Source organism: Cyprinus carpio, chromosome B10, assembly GCF_018340385.1.
Source record: "Cyprinus carpio isolate SPL01 chromosome B10, ASM1834038v1, whole genome shotgun sequence".
Classification (NCBI taxonomy): domain Eukaryota; kingdom Metazoa; phylum Chordata; class Actinopteri; order Cypriniformes; family Cyprinidae; genus Cyprinus; species Cyprinus carpio.
The window spans coordinates 18140538-18157370 of record NC_056606.1 but is presented as its reverse complement, the minus strand read 5'-3'; the positions used below and the strand labels follow the sequence as shown (position 1 = coordinate 18157370).

Sequence of the window (16833 nt, the reverse complement as noted above, 5' to 3'; positions counted from 1 at the left end):
TTTTTTTTTTTTTTTTGGAGGTCAATATGATTCGGACACCCACACGGGGGAAAAAATGTTTGAATAAATGTTTTGTGAAAAGGTCACAGTGAAAGCATTCAGTAAAGTGCCAATTGAGTGACTGCGAGTTTTTTTTATTTTTTATTTAATGCTTCAGTGCTTCTTCGTGAAACATGGCGGCTGTGTCACTATGCCACAATACAACAAATTTAAATTTCTTTCTTTTTCTTTGTGCATTTTTAAGCTAATTTTCGAGGTTTTTTGGTGCCCTTTTCTAATTCTTAAAGCTGCTTTATTACTTTAATTTTTTTTTTTTTTTTAGTATATCAGCAGATCAATTTGTTATTCTAACGCTTAATATAGAAATTTGTCCATGGTCATAATAAAAGAAATAAAAGCAACAACATTTGTCACATCATATCACATTTAGTCCAGATTCATATTTTTGACATTCCTGATGCACTGTTTGCATAATGATGCATGCATGTTTGTTTAGTATTATGAGCTGGGAAATGTAATAAAGTGACTAATCATAAAACAGACGATTTGAATGCTTATTAAGGAGTCTGGTTCCTTCTGAATTACTTGCTGAAATTAACATGCCATATTTATAATGAACTGTTGGGGGAAAATTGCATGCATTGAATGCATGATACATGCACTAAAATTTTATTTGTAAACCTTATACACTAAAGGTGGTGTGAGACAAATTCAAATGGACCACAATGCACTATTTTTCAAGCATGCGTAAATCCATTGCACTGTTAATTAATTTCCATGAAGTTACTGCCTGCATATCAATAATAATAATAAAATAAAACGCTACTCACCATTCAAAATGCACTGGAAAAAGATGATGGCCAATATCCACATGCCCCGCTCCTTTCAATCCCCAAACTAAGATTTTCTATACCCACCTCACACCACCACACACTTTTCCCCCAGAAACAGCCGTTGCGCAGGAATATGGATATCTGTACTTAGTAGTTCCAGCGGAAGGGATGCATAGAAGCGTGCGTTCCGGGGCTGATTGTCTCCGAGCTGAGATCCAGCTGCAGCGCGACACGGTGAGCGAGCGGCAGTCAGGTGCGATGCTGAGTCATACGCGCCGCTTACTGAGTGCACTTGCGCACAGGTGTAGCCGCCGTACGAGATAAAACCGCGGAGAAGTAAATCCACGTAAGTATTAATGATCGAACGTTTACTGAAAAGAAAATGAAAAGAACGAAAAAGAAGGAGAAAAGACAAAGCTCTGAACTCCAGCGCGTAAATGGGATCGAGATGAGGCCGTTTGCGTACTCAGAGCAACATCCCTCTTCACCACCTACGCACCGCTCCACAGTCCAGCAAGCTCTCGCGCATCTTCCCCTGCTGCACTGATCACTCCAGAGCTCAGCATCAGCACCAGAGCATCACACAACACAACACCCCCTCTCATTCTCTCTCTCTCTCACTCTCTCTCTCCTCTGCAGCCTTAAAGGTGCAGGGGTGCTGCTCTTAAAGAGAGAGTCCAAGCGCAGCAAAAGCAACTCTTTGTGGAACCATTTTTTTTTTTCTATGGCATCTCTTGAAGAACATTGTACGCCCTTTTTTTAAAGTGTAAAACATGTGTGGAGAATAATGTATTACAGTTTATAACTTCATGTTTTCACAGTGCAAAAAAAAAAAGAAAAAAAGGGGTTTAGTTTTTTGTTTTTTTTTTTTATACTTGATAGTTACAACACCACTGAACATGTTCCACCCTTGAAATGGTAGAGGCTTTTTTTTAAAAGAGATAGAGAGACCAACATGACCTTAACTAGAATATGGAAACAAGCATGGTTTTTAAAAATAAGATTTTTTAAATATTTTTATCATCTTTTTTTGTCATCGATCGTTAGAATTGCGCCCCATGCATGTTTAAATTGCACAATACACAGCATGGAATGAAATTGTACAGTAACATCCACAGCTGTGCATGACAACTTCCTCTAAGGGATCTTAATTGGTGGACCTGAATTGATGTCATTTTAATGTGGTTTGTGTGTTGGGATTCCAGGACCCTGAGGCGGGGTGAGTTTTTTTTTTTTTTTTTTCGTCCGTAAAAGCTGGCTTCATTAATTGACCCTTGACAAATCAAGCATTTGCCTCCTGCACCTGCAGTGAGGCGATTGGAGCCGACTCATTGCGTGTTATCATGAAAAAAAACATGAACTTTTTAATTTAGAATTTGAGTGGCCTATGTTGTGTCTAGCTAATAACCAGAGTAATATGCTTGCATGAACTTTATTTCCATTAAAAATAAAGGAAATAAACAAAATACAGAAATTTTATACGTCTTTCTAGGTTAAAAATAATGCACAATATAATTTTTAGTCCAGGAAAACATTTCAGGATTCTCTAGGGTTGGAGATGAGAATGTTTGCAATCGTTTTAAATGTTCTGTTTGTAAAATTGATATTATTTTTTCTTTAGTAATGTCAACTATTTTGTGCTTGTTTGTGCAACATTTTTTAGTTTTGATTTTACAAAAGAAACAAAGTTTCCCAGTAAGTTTAACAACAGAATGAAAGTTGATTTTTTTTTACCATCTGCAATTAGAAATAAAAAATATAAAAACATTAAAATTTTATTATTCTTAAGAGCAATTAATAATGATACTTATGTGTATATAAAAGTATAGTAGTAATAATATTAATGTTAATATTATATAAAAAAATAAACGAATGTGATATTTTTAATGTTTTATTAACTAAATGATTAGTAATATAACTATTAATAATAATAATCTTGTTTTTACGTATTATGTATTTATACACACACACACACTGTGTGTAATAAGAAGTAGGAATGACAACTAAAAAGTATTGAAACACATGAAGAAGGGGAGGTGCAAAAAGGCATCGGGAAAGCCAAGACACCAGCCTGAAATCTATCAGTAATTAGAAAGCAATCCTGCCCCTCGTCAGTAGGAATTAGTAATATTAACTGGTTTAGTCTCAGCTGATGGCCTATAAAAAGGTGTCTCATGACTAACGTTTCACACACGAAACATTTCATGATGGGTAAAGGCAAGGCTTTCTCATGACCTTCACAACATTATTGTTGCAAAACATAACTGATGGCATTTGGTTAACAGAAGCATTTCCATCACTTTCTGAATATTCCAGTAAGCACTGGAGTGGCAGTGGACTGAGAAGTGGAAAGAACGTCATTTCAGCATAAACCGAGTGCTCCTACAGCCAAGATTTCTGACAAGAGCAGTGAAAAAGATTATCAAGAAGAGTTTTCTAAGAGCCAAGGATCACTTGTGGAGATCTTCAGAAGAAGACACTGGAATTAGCAAGGTACAGTTTGTTTCAAAGAAAACAATAAGTAATGCACTCAACCCCCGGCCGTGTGCCTGATACAGCTCACACACGCAAGGCTCTATTGCTGAAGAGAAAAGCCGCGTTGAAGCTAGTTTGAAGAGTTTGCTGCACCATGTTTAGACAAGACCTGTGAAATATTGAGAGAATATAGATCCTGGTCAATGATACAAAAATTGAGACTCTTTGGATGCCACTTAATACACACACCATGTTTGGAGGTCAAATGGCACTGCACATCACCCCCAAAACATCATGTCGTAGCAATGGCAAAGAAAGTACATATATAATTTAAAAAGAAGGATAGACTAGAAATGTAATGATAAAGAGACATTCTTGATAAAAATCGCTGCCATCTACCAGGATGATGAAGATGAAGGGGAGCAGTGGAACATTCCAGCGATACAAAATGATCCTACACACAGCCAAAGAAACTCTCATTTGGTTTCAGAGAAAGAAAGTACAGCTGCTAGAAAGGCCCAGCCAACCTCCTGACTTAAAACCAATAGAAAATCCTATGGAAAGAACATCAGAGTTCATAGGAATAGGTCCCACAGAAACTTCAAGATGTTTTTTTAGAATGTTTGTGTGTAGAAGGAATGGGCCAAAATCCTGTCTGAAATGTTTTATTCTGATTGGAAAATCACGGTAAATAATTTTAATGTCCAATAAAACCGTAATTAACCATTGGCCGAGGTTAGTTTCTCATCTTCCTTATCACTTGCTATATTTCCTCTTTATAGTAAATTATAATCATATTACAACAGCATTTCTATTTTCCTTTATCTGCTGATCTTCCATCTCCAGTGTGATTTGTAGACAAATTGCTCTTTTCTTGTCTGTACAGGCTCTGCCAGTGGTTTTCAGATTCAGCACAGATCTGTGCATGCCGCAGAATACAGGAGCTGTCACTCGTCACTGCCAAAACCACAGCACATCATTAGACTCAGCCACCGCAACACGCTTGCTTATCCTCATACATTTACACAAATCCCCACCACACACGCAACTTACTAGAATGTGTGCTGTTACGATTAATTCAACAGGCGGCATGAAATACAAATTCCGCTGGCAAATAAAACCAAGAATCTGGGACGGTTCGCATTTTAGGAATCAATCTCTTCTCAAATAGCCCTGTGATTTTTAAGGGACCCGTATTGTTTCCGTTCACTGTCTCCAGTAGTGTGTTTTTCCACGTCTGTTTTCACGTGAGCTGCACAACTCATTACATTCCTCTCGGATCATCCAATCCCTCCACCCAACAGCACAACCTCTGCACCATTTACTGAATCACAGACAATTTTGTCTCCAGGATACCCTTTCTATACAGTTCTGCCATTTTTGTGTCTTTTTTATCAATTCAAGAAATGTTTATCACATTGATGACTAGTCTATAACATTCATTCTGATTCTCTCCATGCATGAGCCGCTACGCTGCAGCATAACTGAGCTTCCACATGCACCGTAAGCTTGTCTAAAGCAGCCATTGATTCACAGAGCATCTGCTCACACCAGACAGACTGCTGTCACGAGACGCGAAACAGAAAAAGCCACAGTTTCGTTTGCTTTTGGAGCCAATAACAATGTTGGCGCTGGGTTCGCACAGCCCTCGCGGGACAGCCACGGATGGTTCTGCAGGTTTAGCGGAGGGGAGTTGCGTTAGCTGCTATCACATAGCAGATATCAGGGCAGCTCTCGCTGTTCTTTCTCAGGGGGCGAGTCATGTGCACCAGGCACGCCCAGGATGTTGTGTCCACGGATAGGTCGTTGCCCATGGACACGTCTCCTGCGGTTCGCTCTCTCGGAGTGACTCCAGCCTAGAGGACGGGAGAGAACCTCAGGGAACGGATTAAACAGAACAGCTAATTATGAGAAGGACAGGCAGTAGTCAGGAGGGATTCGGGATGATGTTTGCACGCGGTTGTTTCGTAAAAAGCTTTATACCTTAGTTCCTGTTTTCATATTGACTGTAAATTATCATTAAAAAAACTAACTCAAAACAAAAGCATGCACATCACTAGAAAAACTCTCAAACAGGGTGCTCAACAAAAAATATTGAAAAAATTCAGTCTGATGAAGAGCCCATGTGCTCGAAACGTCACGTATGTGATAGTCTGTTATTCAAGTTTTGTATTTTTGGAGCCTAGGTGTGCAAACTTTGTTCTATTTTTAAATGGTCATTATAAGCAATACATTTTAGGCAATCTGGACCTATAAATGTTTTAGTATTTCCTAGTTGTGAGAAACTGCAGAAATTATGCAGTAAAATTAAATAATATTTTACTTTTTATTATTATGAATAACATTCTACAATTCTATATAAATTAAATTTAATAACAAATAATTAAATATTAAATTATATATTGATAGAATAAAGTATAATTCTATAAATATAAATTTCAGGATTTGGGATGATGTCTGCATTTATTTTAGTTTTGTTAACTGCTTTATGCATTATAACGTGCTCTTTAGTTCCTATTTTCCTTAAGGTTGAAATGAATGAATGAGGCATTTATTATAGCACTTTCATTGTGTATTGCTGTACACATTATCAATCAATGCAATACATTTTAGTCTGTATGGATATTAAATGTTTAAATATTTTCTGGCTGTCAGAAATTGCATAAATCACGTGGTATTTTTCTATAGTATTTTACTGTTTATTGATAATAACATTCTATAATTCTATATAAATAACATTTAATAAAAACATTATTTAACATTAAATTAAAATTAACATCCAATTCACAAAAATTAAATTAAACTAAACAATTAATTTATTATATATATATATATATATATATATATATAGAGAGAGAGAGAGAGAGAGAGAGAGGAGAGAGAGAGAGAGAGAGAGAGAGAGAGAGAGAGAGAGAGAGAGAGAGAGAGAAGAAAAAGAGAGCAGGAAACATTGCAGGATTCTCAATTACACTTTTTTCCAATGTGGTAAAAATCACAGAATAATATTATTATAAAATTATATTATTATTATTACAGTATATTATCAATAATATTATACAGTTCTATATTAAATGTAAAAAACTAAATGTAATAAAATATTATATACACTTTTTTTAATTCATTAAATAAAAAATAAAAAAGAATAAAGAAAAAAAATTGTCCAGGAAATATCTCAGGATTCTCAGAGATTTGTGATGATGTTTTAGATTTGTAAAATGTTTTACGCATTCATGCTTTAGTACCTTATATTCTGTGCCTGTTCTGGAGAAAAGCAACATTACTAACACTCTTGACATGATATTAGTTCTATGCAAAGGTAGGGTGAGGCTTTTGGACAAGCATTTTTTTATTTTTGATACAATAAGTGTTTCCCATAAATTTGTATTTTCAGCAGATATCTCGCTTTTTTTTTTTTTTTTTTTTTTTTACCCATTAGAGTTATGAATAGTCACTGTGTCTGGATAGTCCCTGGAGCTCTGGCTATATTCTGCCCTAACAAGCATTTCTGTGGCGGAGCATCAGCACCGGAGCTGCCGCTCTTGCAGCTGGTTCAGCTGTTGGGCTGGAGAATCCCTTACAAAAGCACACATGCCTGCAGCTCTCCCTGGACTCTACTCACATGCTGCTTCATTTCATCTGGAATGTGGCTTACAATAAATGACAGAATCTTACCGGATGTCCGGATGTTCCTCTGCAAGGCAATGGGTGTTATCTGTGCCAATAGAGAGAAAAAGAACAAAAGGAGTCAAAATCCCATCCAGCCACCCAAGTAAAAATTCTTTTCGCTAGAAAACTAAGAAATAAAATTGTTTGTCTGTATCCATAGTATAAAATTATTTTTAAAATCTAAGAAATGAACAAATTTTGTTAGATTTTGCAGATAATATACATAAAGATACATTTTAATGTAATTTTCTAAATGGTATTCATTCTAATTGTGACATATATTTCCTCCTAAAAACATAGATTGTAAATTAAATGCAATACATTTTAGTCAGTACTGACTTCTGATTGTTTTAATATTTCCTGGCTGCCAGAAATTGCAAAAATCATGCAGTAATATTCTAACATTTTACTTTACATTTTTATTTTTATTTTTTTTTAAATAAAATTATTATTATTTAATTTTAACTAAATGTATTTAAATGTTTTCTTCTAGTTTTTCAAATTTCCTGTATATACAGTATAATTATATATATATATATATATATATATATTATATATATATGCAATAATATACAGTTTTATATTCTATTTAATTTAATGTAATAAACTTTTTTGTAATAACATTATAAAATTAAATATTTTTTCTTAATTTAGAGTTCTCTATACAGTAAAATAATTTTTATAAAAAAATGCATTGAAATAAAAAATTAAACATACTAAATAATTGTAATTAAAAACATTTGAATAAAGTAAAACAAAAATAATAATAATTTCTCAGTTACACTTTTAAGGAAAAATTAGCTTCTTAGACACTGAATTTTAATGAGATTACATGTCTTCTGAATAAAGAAAAGAAAAAAAAATGTTCACAGATGACCATAAATAATGGCTGCAAGTCTGTACTTTTGAATGTTATGTGCTGGTAATAACCGATATTATCTTATCACCAGCTTACAGGCACATCAAACAAAGAATATGTAAAATGCAAAACAATTTCTCTTCCACTTTCTTGTCACAAACGCTTAAGATTTGACATCTGTTTGATTTCATTAATACCAGCAGCTGAGTGCTCATGTGAATGAGCTCCTTTTACAGGAGAGATCCTGCCTAATAAGGTAACTCCCATGAATCACTGGGAGCTAAATGAAACGGCGCATCTCTCCCACACAGGAGAATAAGCGCTTGATTGGGCTGAACAGTCTTAATGACCTGCTGGTGGGAATCCATGTATTGATCATATATATTGAATGCTCAGAGTCTAAAGGCTCAGTGCACCAGAGTCTTCATTCAGATGTCATCCTCTCAAGCAGCACGTCCAGTGCGGTGCTGAAAAAAAAAACACACTGATCTCTTCTGATCTCTGTTCAGAGGAAAATTTGAGAAACGTCAGTGGTTTTGCCTGTTTATAATTACTGAAATTTGTATGATGATTTTAGGTGTGTTTTCTGTGTGCAAATAAAGAAGTGCTGAGCCTTTCCTTTATTGTGATTATGACACAGTAACCCCACCCTGCCTCATTGACCACTGACCACCACCCGCCTGCCGGCCTGCTATTGGCTCTCCACACTGATCCACACCCAGCAGGACTCTACAGGCACAACGCAATAAAACAGGGCACTAGAGGGGAGACAGAGAGAGAGGGAGAGAGAATGAAAGGAGCCACTGAATGAAAGTGGCATTAAATAGCATCATAATAGTACCTTTGATATGTCATTGCAACTACAATTTCATTTTGTGACTCAGACTCAACATTTCCACTACTATTCCAGCAACAAAAACAAAACAAAAAAACACTGAAATATAAATGTAAAATAAAAATTATAATAATAAAATAAAAATAAAACTATGTGCTAGTAATAATCAATATACTATATTTAAAAGTACAGCTTTCAGAATATGATCAAAACCGAACATGTAACATGTAAAATCATTTCATATTTCATATACATCACATATGTCATCTTTACTACCATAATAATCTTAACAGAGAGTGCAAATTAACAGATTTGAGAAATTATTTACACACATTTGCTAGAAATGTAACCTTTTGTATTGATGAGATGCTTTTTTTTTTTTTTTACCTAGTAGACAAATGTGGAAAAGAGAAACAAAAAAAGGGGAGGAGCAGAAAAAGGAAAGAGCATGGTACTTTTTTCTGATCATATTTTATCACTTATCCAAATTATGGATATTGTAGGAAAACTGTTAAATGTCTGTATTGATATATTAAATGCTAACTTTAAAATTAGCCTTTACGAATCAAAGTAATTGTCTACAGTATTTAAAATTTCCACCACAATCTTTTCTGTCAGAGAATACTACTAAAAACAAAACATATGTTGGACTTGTTTCGGAAATTACATTTACATTAGTTCAGAAAAGATAACCAAAAATAACTGAAATCTGCTGTGATGTTGGATATTCTTTAATAATTTGTGAGTTTATGCTGAATTTTTGAGCACGAGACAGAGCTCACAGGCAGCTGCTGTCGGGCTTGACTCTGCACAGTAATCAAAGCCTGATTGTTACTCTCACAGCCGTACAACACATCTGAGTCAACTTCGGACAAAACCCTCACACAGGCTTACATTGTTGCTTAATAACGAAAGCACATGGCTGATCTTATATGTGTGGTCATAAAAAAGTTATTTTATTTATTTCTCGATTTTGTTTCATTCTCTATCTCACTTGCAGTTGCGTCCCACCAGTAGCAGAATGATTGCGTGCAGATCATTATTGACTGATTATAATTTTTTAATGTATATAACTGAATAGTATTCTTGTAATTTGAACACAAATATAATAAACAATAAACAATTATATAATATTGTATACTGTATTGTATTATATATACACTAATATATATATATATATATATATATATATATATATATATAATATATATAAAAACTATATATATATATATATATAAATAAAATATTAAATTATTTATATTATTACTATATTAGTTTTTATTTTTATTTCTTAATTTTCAAGATTTTCTTTGTAAGACCGCACAAGTAATAAAACCAAATTTCCAAAAAATTATTATATTCTGCTGTATACATAGATTATATATATATATATATTTTTAATCAGCAAGGATTTATTTAATTGATCAAAAGTGACAGTAAAGACATTTACAGTATACTGCTAAAAAAGATTTATATTGCAAATAAATGCATCCAATGTTTTCAACATTGACAATAATAATTAAAAAAATGTTTCTTGAGCAGCAAATCATCATATTAGAATGATTTCTGAAGGATCTTATGACTCTGAAGAAGACTGCAGTAGCAGCTGCTGAAAATTCAGCTTTACATCATGGGAATAAGTTTAATTTTTAAATATATTAAATATATTTTGTGTGTGTGCATTTTATATTTTAATGTATATTATATATTATGTATATATTTGTACATGTTTTTGAAGGAAGTCTCTCTCTCTCTCTGTATCTCTTCTATTACTTTTTCATAATGTATAATTTTGCAAGGTTATAGGAAAAGTTCTGTTCAGTAAATACTGCCTTTTTATTTTACTTTAAAATTGCAAAACTCACCCTGTCCACAGAACTGCCGGCCAGTGGCTGTGTTTAAGGCCAGCAGCAGCTGAGTCGATCAACGGGACATTCCCCCCCGTCTGTCCCACAGGACACACAGATGTTGGGCTGGCTGTCTGCACAGCTGTAGGCCTGCCACGCACGGCGGAACCTGCAAACTGTCTGACGGAGAGACGGCAGGTTGGCACAGATGGCGTGGAGGTGTACTGGGGGCTGGAGGGAGTTGGCTGGCAATGAAAATAGAAGGGCAGGTACCAACATATCCTCAATCTGGACTCATCACTGGAGAACAGCCATGGGACGTTAACATCGCTGCGGCTGAAGACCTGTCAACATGACAGACAGATAAATGTACAGAGCTGCGCTTGGTACGTGCAGATACTACATGTGCTGCTGAGAGCAGACGGTGTCTGCTGTGAACTTCAGTAGAAGAAATAATGCTCCAATTATCCTCATGAACATCATAATGTGCTCTACACTTCGTGATTTTTCAGTTTGGATGCATACTTAATAACAACTGGACCAGTAAAGTATTTTTTATTCTTATTATATAATTATATAAATAAAAATTAAATAATAAGAGATACAATTAGCATTATTATTGTTATGTATTATATATATAAAAAAAAAATGTAATTAAAAAAAAAAAAAATACACAAAAGATGCAAAGCACCAGCACTAATTTGCACTCAAAGAGTTTGAATTCATATTGGAATTTCTGATTGCATACATTAGTATAATGGTATTGTTATGATATATTTTAGAATTATATACATTTAAAAAAAAAACAATATTGCATTATTGTTATATTACATAGTTACATAAATAAAATATACATTAAAAATTAGCACAACTTATTTGTGTTTAAAAGTTTTAATTTCTTCCGGGAGACTTTAGTGTTATTTTTATTATATGTTATATAATTGCATTAGAATTTCTGATACTTTAGTATTTTGGGAAATCAGAGCACAGTAGGAGTCGTTAATATGAGTCGACATTTTCTTGAACTCTAGAGGAGACACACGTGAGATTCTAGGATCTATTTCTCAGGAGAAACATCTGAGGAATAGAAGACTTAAGCAAAAGTCTCACATTTTCTCCATTTAACCTCATTGCTGTCCAAGACACACAACTGTGAGATTGAAGAGCTCTTGTACGACTTTTCTTTCTCACAGAAACACTGGGAGAGTGAGACTGACATGCACCGCCACAGCTTTTCCTCTGATCCAAAACCAGATTCCTCTTCCCTTTCATCTTAAAGCAACACAGATGGACTTCAGCTCAACATTAAAGGCAATTCAAATCCAAGCTGGTCTCTCTAAAGGCAGGAAATTACACTTTGCAACAGAAAATCTATTGTTCTATAATGTCCTAGAAAGCTTTCAGGTGTTTGCAGCTGAATATACTGCATTGTATTCAAAACTGGCAATGCTGATGAATGCCAAACCTTTAAAACAGGCATTATGGGTTTACTTTGGGATGCTTGTTGATAAAGATGGTGTAATTGATGTTGATGGTGATAGAGAATTCCAGCAAAGTCAGCTCGAATCTAGATTTAAAGGTCATTTCTGTGACAGTCATTTCCATTTCATGTATTCCATTTCATTTCAAATATGCAATGCAGTTTTGGTAACAAGATTTTCTTGTTATTTATTTACCTCTCCATTTAATCCACAATCCATGCTGTTCGGTTCAGTAGGCCATAAAATGAGGTGGTTTCATTAATGGGAAATAAAAGATGATTGCATCCTGGAGAAAAAAAAAATGGAACACTAATTGTGTTATTCTACAACTGTCTCAATTTATTTGCCTCAATTACACTGTATCACATAAAACATCGAATTAAAGAAATGAGATGAGGACCGACCGTCAGTGTGCAGCACTGGTTTACTGCTGTGGCGGAAGCCCAGAGAAGCTGGAGACTTCATTCACCATCAGAGAAGGTGTCAATCACTCCTGTAGAGGACATGCTTTACTGCTGCCCGAGGGCTCCTGTGTGACCTAAATACAAAACTGTCAACAGAAAGACTGACCAACACAAAACAGCTGAACGAGGAGAACTCAAATGCAATCACTGCTATTTATACCAGGTTCCAAGGCATGTATACTTATGTATGAACACTCATACAGGAGAACTCAAATGCAATCACTGCTATTTATACCAGGTTCCAAGGCATGTATACTTATGTATGAACACTCTTTGCAAATAACAAATAAATATTTAATCAATACTGTTGTCAAAAATGATATATGAAAAAAAACAGCATATATATTATCCTAGAAAACGCGCATGAAACTTCTTAAAATAACCTTGTAAAATAATATTTATTAATATCACATACACACACACACACACACACACACACACACACACACACACACACACACACACACACACACACACACATATATATATATATAAATTATATAATACGGCAAAAATGTATGGTATATGAAAACAAGATTAATATCACATGCTTTAGGGTCATATATGCATCTTATATGAAACACTCTTTGTAAAAATCATATTATATAATAATCACATGCTTTATGGTTCATATATGAAATTCTGGGAAACAAGATTGAAAACAATAGATATATATTTAAAACTCTTTGTAAAAATCATATTATATTATATATATATATATATATATATATATATATATATATATATATATATATATCAAATATATATATATAAATATAGATCAAACTGCTGTCAAAAATTAATCAAATGTGTAGCCTATATGTATTCAAAGTGTAAGCTACAGAAAATCTTTCTCGATGGTTTATTAAATTAAAAGTGTCAAAAAAAAAATGTTATATGAACGCTTTGAGTTTTATTGACCTATTATTAACCTATTTCTTTTGAAGGTTTTGCATTTAAACTTAGACTGACCTAAAACGTTTTTTTCAGCCATTCTGTAGCAACATCGTCAAAAAACACTTTGTTATACTTACTAATGATTCTTTAATTAGCTTCTTTTATCATACTTAATCTTGTGACGCTTCCAGATTTTCTATTTTTACGCAGACCTGTGAGAGGAACTGAAGGGAAACCCCACAACTTTGTTTAGGTTACTCCTGACAGTCTGTGACGCCGCCTGCTGTTTGTCAGGAGAACTGCATAAACACACTAGCGCGTCACACACATTACGCTTTTATTTTTTCGTTTTAGCATCTACAATACATTGTAAAAAAAATCTACAGATTACTATTAATAGCTCCTTAATTTTGCATCAAAAAATAAATAAATCCTTATTAGGCTACAACTAGAAAATGTTTGATTTTAGCTACAAACGTTTTCAAAACATAAGATTCATCACTCGTTCAGGCAGAGACGATGGTGCAGAGTAAAAAAAAAAGGAAAGATAAGAAAGCAATAGAAATATATCCTTTGACATTTCCTAAATACAGAAATAATTTGATGTCAGCAGGTAGTATTCCTCTAATAAGCCTAATATTGCTGTGTTGCTGAGGTGAGCTGATAGTTGATGCTATTAACTGATCTTAAATGCAGCACAGAGGGCTGATGTTCAGTAGAATCGCACACAGCAGCACAGTGAACCTATGAACGCTGATAACGCTGATGTATGACATCGACCTCAAGAACAGAGAGAGAGAGAGAGAGAGCAGGAGAGCGACGGAGACGAGAGAGAGCGAGAGAGAGAGAAGACTAAACCCATAACTGCCAGGACAAGCTCTCCCCCCTCATTGGCTGCAGAGGCAAGTGTATTTGATTTTATCCGGCAGTCAGACTAAATGACACTCTGTTTGATCTTACTCGACACTAAACCCTCATGTGAGAGCTACGTAAGGCCCTCAGCATCTGTTCCCCTTGAAGGAACAATCGGGGCCCCTGCTCACACCTGGCTGACTGCGTTAAGGAGTGGTCACACAAAAAACAAAAAAAAAAAAAAATGAAAATTGAGTCCAGTCTTGCCTCCCAACCCTCTGTCTTTTCTCTGAACGAACATAAGCACTCATGGGTGATGGAAGCTCATGGAGAGTGGCCTCCAAGAGTCTCATCTGGAACTTATATTTGTGGGCTTGAAAATACTGAATATTTAGGCAATACTGTATGCCATATATTTTTTGCTGTGACACAAGGTGAGTTACTAATTTTTTAGGCCTTTAAGATGCATGCCGATAAATATTTCACAAAAAATGACAGAAAACTGAACAAAACAAAACCAAACAAACAAAAAAATAAATAATACAATATCTTATATAGTTACATATTTTGGTATATTAATTACATGATGAAAACCAGCATTAATAATGGCCGTGTAAAATACAAATAAAAATAAACTAAAAAAAATGTATATGATTACTTACTTGCAAAATGAAATTTGTCAAACACTGACCCCCATTCCAAACTGTAAAAGCTTCGTTCGACACAATTTAAGATAGTTATGTGAAAACGGAGGCCTGGGCTTCCCCCATAGACTCTTATTAAATAACAGTGGTCCCCAGGTAACATTGAAAAGCATGTCAGAGTATTTCATCTCCATCATGATTCAACCGTAATGATGATGACGAAACGTCATCCGTCGGTAGGATTGGGTGATCAAACGAAAGAAAAACTTTGACATATTTTCAACAATTCTACCTTTGTGTCTCTACAAATCAGGATAGCTACATTTCTCTGGGCTTAACACGGGCCTTACGCTCACGTGGCTGACTTGGAAGTCAAGGGACATCCTGAATCCCGGTTTTTCAAAATAATCTTAAGTTGGTATTTCTAAAAATCCATTTGACAAATTCGAAATCAGAGTCAGAAAAAAAAAAAACTAAAAATTCTAAAACAGAAAATTCGAAATCAAATTATTAGATCTTCATAAATAAAAAAAAATAAAACATAAAAAAAAATTATTCCGCTATCAATTTCCAATTGTTTTCTTCATTATTTTAAAATATCATTGAATAAAACCATTTCCTGGAAAAGATATCCGTTAAATCATTTCATTATAATCAGCGACCTCCTGCACCCACCGAGTCAGGCCGGAGCAGGCTAATTTAGCATGACTAAATCATCCGACATTTTGGACAAATTCGGACTTCTCAGGCAGATTGTCCCCATTTGATTATTAAGCGGTCTTCTTAAACTAGGATACACTCACGGGAAGCGGTTAAACTCTACATTCAGTACAAACGCTATACCACCAGCTGGAGTAAAGCACTAAATCAGGAATGGACATTTGGGGGTTTTATGACTTCTCAGCAGATTTTCACCAGTTGGGGGTTATAGGGGGAAGCTACATCACGGGAAGCAGGTTTGTTGTCAACGTGTCCAAACCCCCCCCAAGCCCGTATGGTTTCCTCTCGCCAACATTTTCAATCTCCACAGAGACCGAGAATAAAGCTGAAGCCGAAATGGGTTCCCAGGCTGCCGTGTAATTGGCGTAACCACTGGATGTTGAACACTTGAGATTATTCAAATGTCACGCATGCTAATTGCAACAAACTGTTAACCCTCTGAAGCTGCAGTTCAGCGAGGTAACGCATCTGCTAATGGACAAAACGGAGTAGCAGGACGCCTGATCCCTCCACTGAGCATCTGCCGATTAGATGTCAGCTAATTCAGAAATGAGCAGTGATTAAAGGTCCTGCTAAAATGGCAAAGGAGAGGTTTAAATACTGCTGCTGAATATGCTATAACACTTCATAATGGTGATTAACTGGGAGCCAGGAACCGTGAGGACTCTGTGGGTTGGTGTGAATTCATTGTTTTAGGCGTGAAGAAAAGCTGAGGAAAAGGGGTCATAGGAGTTTTACTCCTTTCAATAAAACATAGGAGTTTTACTCCTGTGGTTTGGTTTGGTTTGCTGATTTTGAGCCTTATGCTCCATAAAGCCATAAAAGATGATATATATATATCCAATAGGAGGTTCTGTTACTTGTAAAGTTGAATCATTCAGTTACAGGTAAAAAATAAATAAATAAATAATAATAATATAATATGTATAGTCCTCAACAGTCCATATATAATATTTTCGAAAATCTTTGTATAAATATGTTAAATATAAAAATGTATTTGGCTGCATTTAATAACTTTATATTTTGAAGAATATATAATATATAATATATAATATCCAAGTTCATATAAAACATTCTATTACAATATATAAAATACATGTATAAAATCTTTAAAATATAATGAAGTTCAAGTCATCAAATGTGTAAAATGAATTATTCATGCCTGTTATAATGAAGTTCAAGTCATCAAATGTGTAAAATGAATTATGTGACAGATTTTTATTAAGTTTGAATATGGGAGGTTGACATGAAAATCTATTG

The 16833-nt window shown here is 34.5% G+C and overlaps 2 protein-coding genes across 2 annotated transcripts in view; both read right to left on the bottom strand.

Moving 5' to 3' along the window:
- mmp13a (matrix metallopeptidase 13a) overlaps nt 1-16833 on the bottom strand; it is a 102890-nt gene that overhangs the window by 36690 nt on the left and 49367 nt on the right. The gene's annotated exons all lie outside the window — the stretch shown is intronic.
- Nucleotides 1-16833, bottom strand: part of LOC109060466 (collagenase 3-like) — a 98571-nt gene that overhangs the window by 59572 nt on the left and 22166 nt on the right. The gene's annotated exons all lie outside the window — the stretch shown is intronic.